The sequence below is a fragment of the Vanellus vanellus genome (genome assembly GCF_965231255.1).
Source record: "Vanellus vanellus genome assembly, chromosome: 2".
NCBI classification, from domain to species: domain Eukaryota; kingdom Metazoa; phylum Chordata; class Aves; order Charadriiformes; family Charadriidae; genus Vanellus; species Vanellus vanellus.
The window spans coordinates 59,219,522-59,226,736 of record NC_138906.1 but is presented as its reverse complement, the minus strand read 5'-3'; the positions used below and the strand labels follow the sequence as shown (position 1 = coordinate 59,226,736).

Sequence of the window (7,215 nt, the reverse complement as noted above, 5' to 3'; positions counted from 1 at the left end):
CTGCAGTGACACAGGACCCAACATTTTAAAAAGTTAAAACAGTTTGAAGAGCATCTAGACTGCAATAGTGGGGCTTGGTGTTTGTTTTTATTGGGGGGTATTATTTCCCCCCCCCCTCCCCATTTCCTTAAATAAAGGGAAGGAACCTAACCTTGTCAAAGCTACAATTTTATCCATAGCAAGGTTCAAAGTTTAGTTTACCTTTTCCCCTCCCGCATCTTGTCTGCATACCTAGCATTTGCTATTATTCCACAGGCTATCCAATATTCTTGCTGTTCAAACCAAGAACCATTGGTCCCTGAGGCAATAATGAGAAAATGCTTGTAATAGTCATTTTTGTAGCTTGACACTGTATACCAACCTTTGCGTACATTGCCTTTAGGCATCTCCCACACCTCTACTTCTTCCACCTCAGGTCTCATGTGCCTGCGTTTTGAAGGTGGCTTGCCAATTCTTTTCTTCTTCGGTTTAACCAAGGGTGGGCACCCTAAATAGCAAGATACAACTGGTGTTATTTCTCCAAATCATAGTCATAACAAATTTAAGCTTGACTTTTCCCAAATGGCCTGAAGTGTTCCTCTTTCTCTCTATGTGTCAATTTTAGCGGCAGGTAAAACTAACACTACTTATGTCAAGCAACAGTCTTATATGTCTGCAATATTTAATCACTGTCTAACCATAATTCTGGATGCATTGTACTTTGGGTCATAACTTGGATAGGTATTAAAGTGGCAAAAAAAGAACTGAGTGAGAGTGATTCTGCTCTAGTTCACTTTAAGTGTTCAAGACTAGTTGATAGCTGTCCAAGTGACCCAACTCACCAATTGTCCTTAAAACCTCAATTCTTCAGACTTGTTAAGTGATGGACTGCAGGTACACAGTTCGAGAAGTCCAATTTAGCATATGATATTACTGCTAAAGCAACATATCTTGTTTAGCCAATCTCCCTTACTTACAGAGCACTTAAATTTAAGATTAATTTGAAGAAACCAGTCCTAAGATAAGCAACATTTAAAAAAGGATGTAGTTTTACTAGCACTTCTGAAGCATCCATTGGCATAAACAGCATTCAGAAGAAACCAATTGCTGCTTTCCAATACTGAATGTGATAGCTTCTTCACACTACCTAGGCTGGAAAAGGAGGAAGAGAAAGCAGGGAATAGCACAAAGGCCAAGCATCCTCAGTCTGCTGCACCATCTATGAGTTAGAAGATAGAGAAGGGACATGCTGAAAGTTAAAGGTAACAAAGTTATCTCAGAACTATTTTATTATTTTTTGCATTGTTATAAGGAGTTAAGAACAGTGATGCTAAAGTAAAACACTTTCAACTTCTATAGAGCAGGCTAGCATAAAAAAAAAAAACCACAACATTTTGAAGTCTGTGGGCAGAAAGAATAGAAAGCCTCCAACACAGAAGGCAAATCCCAAACCCTCAACATGCTCCAGTAGGAAAGCAATACAGAGAGAACTTTAAGGAATACACTCTAAAGAATAGTCTGCTGAGCTGTTGATACAGAAAACCTGATGTATATTATCACTGAACTGAAGAGAAGCGAGTAATCAGTATGTTCTGAAGATAACTTCACACTCTCTTATTTGATAGACTGATCCTGTGATATTTGAAACTCCAAGTAGATCTTAATTGTAAAGAAAGGCCATTCTGCTTTGGGAGGAAAGAAGATGTGGAAACTATCTAACCTTTAACATTGTTAGAACAACTTTGATTTGTTCATCTTCTCAGTAACCACGTCAAGATGATTTGCACTCAGACATCCTTTAGCAGTAGCGGGGCAATTGTTGGTCCATGCTAGTTTCTCTGAACATTGGCCTATGTAGCTGTCACACATGACTTCCTATATGCTCTACTCAACAAGATTAGGAACTACCACTGCATGTGCACTCAGGAGAAGCATTATCCGAGTTAATACTACAGTTAATATTACTGGATTAATACTACAGTTTATGGCAGTAGCAACTTTGCACAAGTAAAGTCTTTGTTTGGACACATAGAAGCATTTGATGCTTTTATTTCCCATGGTACCTTCTTAAAAAAAAAAAAGGCGTAGCTATAATGCATCCTTATTCACATGTTTGAGTAGGATATAATTATACCCCAAGATGTACTGATTGACAGGCATTTCATCAATATCAGAACAGTGAGAATTAGTTTTATTATCTTCAAATCTTATTCAAATATTATAAGCTTGCTGTTTTGTATCATATCCTTTTGAATGTTACTTAAGAACAGAAACACATTAAGGAAATAAGTTGTACCTGGTTCTTTGCTCTTGGCTGAGGGTGAGAGACTACCATGTATTTGGCTGGTAAATTTGGGTTTAGCACCACTCCTGGTCCAATACTCTTCAGGTGGTATCCCCCCATTCTCCCTTAACAGCCTTCCTAATAAAAAAAAAAGTTTAATTTAAGGTCAGTATTTAGTTTTGCTAATGTTAATATACTGTTTGATCCACAAGTCAGAAAGCAAAGCTAGCTACTGAGTCTAGTTGTAACAGTCTTAAAACCATAGTTTTCTGGAAGAACACACTTAACAAAAATTACAAGATGCTTTAAGTCTACAAATCTTGTACAAAGAAAAAAAGTTTAAGAACACTAAGCCTACTAATAGAAGTAGATCACATTGCTTTAGATGCCTTTCACAATACAAGACTGTACTAAACAGCAGCCACTTACTGAAGTACCCACGTAAACCGTTATGAACCCTGACTGATAACTCTGCTGATTCTCAGTTCAGATGAATACAATTTCTATGAATGTCTACCTTTAAGTAAAGAGGATGTTCTTTTCCTGATCGAATTTTATAGTTTCATTCCGATTTTATGAAAATAAAGCAAAGCTTTTGTTGCTAACAGTGAGAGAGCAGCAGCTACAATTAAAAAAAAAAAAATAATGGTTTGACTCCTCTTCTGCAGAGAAATTACAAAGGGTATGGCCACCGGATTATAATATACTTAATCCTGCTTAATCCACCTAACATGGGTCTGCGATAGGAGAGTCACAGTGTTTGTACAAATTTAAATGCTGAGTTTCCAAGATATTATTAAACAATGGTAAGTGTGTAGTTCAAATAACTTAAAGCTTTTTAAACAAACATGTTGCCACCAATTTCAGAAAGTATATAAAAATCTAACTCATAGGAGAATTTCTGCAAAATTCTCTGCTGGTTGTGAAGATGCAGAATCATGCAATAGGTAAAAAATTGCAGCAAATCCCCTCTGCCTCAAAAAGAGACAGTATTTTGCAGTACTTTTGGCTCTAAACCAAACAAAGCTACAGTTTCCAATCTTCCCACTGTTTCAAACTACAATTTGCAACTGCAATTAAGTGTTCTTTGTGTGTTCTATTAAGCAGCACTTTGTCCTCAGCAATTAGCTTACCTCCCAAGAATTTCCATAACATTCGCTGGTGTTCAAATCCTTCTCTTCTTGCCATAGGCCTCTTTCTTCCATAATACCCACAGTCACTGTATACAACTTCATCTTGGTCTTTCTCCTTTGGCTTGTAAACTACACCGATGTTTTCACCAATCCCACTCCTAGCTTTTATTTTCTCTTGAGCAGGCCAGCTAATTAATTGAGCTGGTATAGCATTTTTAGGTGGTTTCCAAAGCAACCTCTGGCCAACTTGGTAGAAGCTTCCTCTACTAGGTGTCAAGATTCCATATGGAGTGGCTTCCTGAAAGAAATACTCAATTTCATCCATATCATCCTCCTCCTCCTCCTCCTCTCCACCTTCATCCTCCTCCTCTTCCCTCATAGAGTATTCTTCAGAGTCCTCAACTTCTGACAAACTCTTAACTGTCTTTTTCTTAAGGGAATTGATTCTTTTCCGACTAGAAGATCTAGGAAAGGCTCCCAGCTTTCTACCTTTACCAGAAGCCTCCTTAATCTTCATGGTTGAGGAGTTTTTGACATCTTGATCATTCAAGCTGTTCATCTGCTCCCTTTCTACCACTTCATCTTCATTAAGAGACCCACCACTTTTAATTTTCTCTTTCTCTAAGGCCTCTGTACTTTTCTGGAAAGTGTACGTGCTTTTCTGAAGCACATAGTCAGGGACAAAATAAGACACTGGGGCATTATCAATTGATGAGCCTTCCTCTCTAGAGGACATGTCATCAGAAGAAAGACTGAGTACACTTTGACGTTTCCGTTGTGGCAAACAAACATCGTAGTTGTAGTTTGTGTCCATGCTAGCCAGCCAACTGTTAGAGGGAATGTACTTCTCAATTGATTCGTCACACCAAATGCTTTTATCTGTTTGACTTTCATTGGTTGTGCTGTGGCTTAGATTCAGCTTTTTCTGCTGAAAACTCAAGTCACTCATTACCTCCATACTAGATGGAAATAGTCCTCCTTGTTGAATAAAGCTGGGCTCTTCTTGAGAAGTTTTTGAGCCTGTAGATTTTTTAGAGCTAGATTTCTTAGCTACTATCACATCCTGTCTTACCACTGGTTGTTCTATGCTAACAGCTCTTGCCAGCTCTGCAATTTGCACTGCCATGGTTTCCCCTGGGGGAGATTTTGCCTGTTGACTCATATTTGCCTGTTTTTCTGCATCCAGCTTCACTTCGTTATTTTGGACCTCTTTTTCTTGCACAGTTTCAACAACCTGTTTTGAGGAGAGAACAGCTTTTCTCTCATCTAAGTAAGCTCCTGGCACCATTTTCTCCCCTTCATGAGGGCCATATATCCTTCCTTCACATGAGCTAACAGAAAATAAGTCACGTTGCACTATATTTTCTGGGACTGGTTTACCACTTGCCACATCATACAAAGGGATAGTTTCTTTAAAGGACTTCCACAGTTGAATAGCTGGAGAGCCATTTCCATATTCTATCCTCACTTCTTCCTTCTCAAAGGCATAGCTTCCAGTAGGAAGATTTCTATACTGTGTAGAGCTAGAAGGACTCTTGTTATGAAACTCTCTGTCTACTACAATGGAAGATCCAGATGAATCTTGTTTCTCTGAAGCACTTTCAGTCTCTGTACCTATACCAGAAGAAACACAGGCCGTATTTCCTGCATCACAACCTTTCGTTTCTATATGGATATCTTGATGCTTTTTTGGCTTGTTTTCAGGCTGTCTAGGATCAGTCTGTGTTTCTTTTGTCTCCATTTTCTTCCCAGAGGTACTATAGTGTCTAAATCTTGTTGCATGATAAAACATAGGGGAAGGTGGGGGAGCATTAAAATAAGGCCTTCTATTAATTCTTGCATGCATTGGATGCTGTGGAACAAAAAATCCAGGGTACTCATGGAGTGCAACAGAATAAAATGGAAAATATGGATTTCCACTTCGGAAGCCTAGACATTGGGGATAAAAAAAAAAAGAAGTAAAGATAAATATATCTTCTTTTCGAAAGTCATTCTGATTAATAATCACTTGCATACACAGGGACAGCTACAAGATCAGACAAATAGGTAAGTAAAACACTCTACCTGTCAGTGTTTGGAAGCAAATCTCATGCAGAAACCCAGAGAGTGTTCCCTGTTATAGAACAGCTTATCTGGACAGCTAGTCTTTAACCACAGCTTGATTTTATTCCTTGGAACATTCACTGATTAGCTTTCCATAATTTTTTTTTTTTTTTCCTGTTTTATGGATCATGCTATAGCATTGTCTTTGAAAGAGACAGCTCCAGATAGAAGTTGATAGGTATACCATTTACAAGATATTTTTAACAATATTGTTTCTGTGTGAATTTTTCATTTTATATTTATCCATACCTATAATAATGCATGCATGTATGGAATACACATATAAACACATATTAATCATTAGGCACATTCTAGAGCTTTTTATCTGTAGGATAACCATCTCCAGAAGTAGATGCTTTCCAGCACACAAGCTACACATTTAACTAACACTTCATAAATCATATTTTGACAACTAAAACATTACATTAATTCTACCTTAAATTCCCAACCAGCATGTTAACACAGATACACGTTTGTTTCCTCCACTCTGGCAGTAATTTACTGAGCAAAGCTATGAGAAACACCTCTTATTTGCCTTACCTGGAGCAGGCACACAGTATGGATTGTATGCATGACTGAGGTACCATGGATTTGGAAAAGGCTGTTGTGCTGTTGGCTGTGCATAAAAAAAGGGTCTTGTGTGGTTTGTGGAATATGATCCACTTTCTGAAGTTGAAGCAGTATTCATTTTTTATAAACACTGAAAGAGATAAATGATCAGGATTAATGACTTTACAAACCAGGCGACTGAGTGATTTTTATGCTCTGTCAGAATTCAGCAGACATTCCTTTCCAGACCAATGAAGCCAGACCTTTCCAGAAGAAAACTACTATCTGTCTTCCAAACAGAAAGTAGAAAACTGACATCACTATCAAGGTCAAAGATTTTAGTTCTCCTTTACTAAGCAAACTTTTATACACAGCTCTCAATATTAGCATTTCAAGACAATCTTATAACACATTTTAAAGCCACAGGACAGTCACAGGACCAGTAACTTTAATGTAGTCTTATATGCACATATTCACATAAGTAGTATTCCAGCTGATTAAAAACTAGTCTTCAGTCATTTAGCCTTAAGCAAGAGACCTAGAAAAGACAATAGAAAGCTTCACATAATCAGAAGTTTGGTGCTTCATGAAGAAAACACTTCTTAATGCCAACACATATGTTGTATTTAAGATCACAGAGCTCTATTAATTCAGGATTTTTACTTTATAATATACTTAAGAACAATAACAGCTAATATAAGTGAACCAAATATTTCAGTGACACCATGCTTCCTGTGCTTAAACTAAATGATAAGTAACAAAAAAAAAAAACCCTAAGTCCTTATGCATGAGTTCACATTCAAAGCCATACAGAATTCACAAGACAGAACTTCCTCCCACACTTACATATTTCCTCAGTTAACCAATACACTAAGTTCAGTTGATTCCAACCCATGCAAGTGATATAGCCCAATCACATATAGCTTATAGGAAAGAATAAAAGAAATCAGAGATCTCAGAAGATCTAGTAACAAGAAAAGAAAGACAGCAGCTCAACTCTTTAGAGATCTCAAACACTTTAAAGTCACAGGCAAAAAAAAAAATCATTCAAGACCTGTTACAAACTAGCACACAATTCAGCCTAGTTTCAGAAGCTTTGAGGAACACTGGAGTCCTCTTCAGTTTTCATCTAGAACGGCCTGGCTAGTTCTTGGAAGTACCAAAAAG

The 7,215-nt window shown here is 37.5% G+C and overlaps 1 long non-coding RNA gene across 1 annotated transcript; it reads right to left on the bottom strand.

Moving 5' to 3' along the window:
• Window positions 1–427: 427 nt before the first annotated feature.
• On the bottom strand, window positions 428–3,477 carry LOC309669016. The gene is made up of 3 exons (XR_014268878.1): window positions 3,397–3,477; window positions 2,276–2,401; window positions 428–487 (listed from the first exon to the last, which is right to left on the bottom strand). It is a non-coding gene; the product is annotated as an uncharacterized lncRNA (long non-coding RNA).
• Window positions 3,478–7,215: the final 3,738 nt, after the last annotated feature.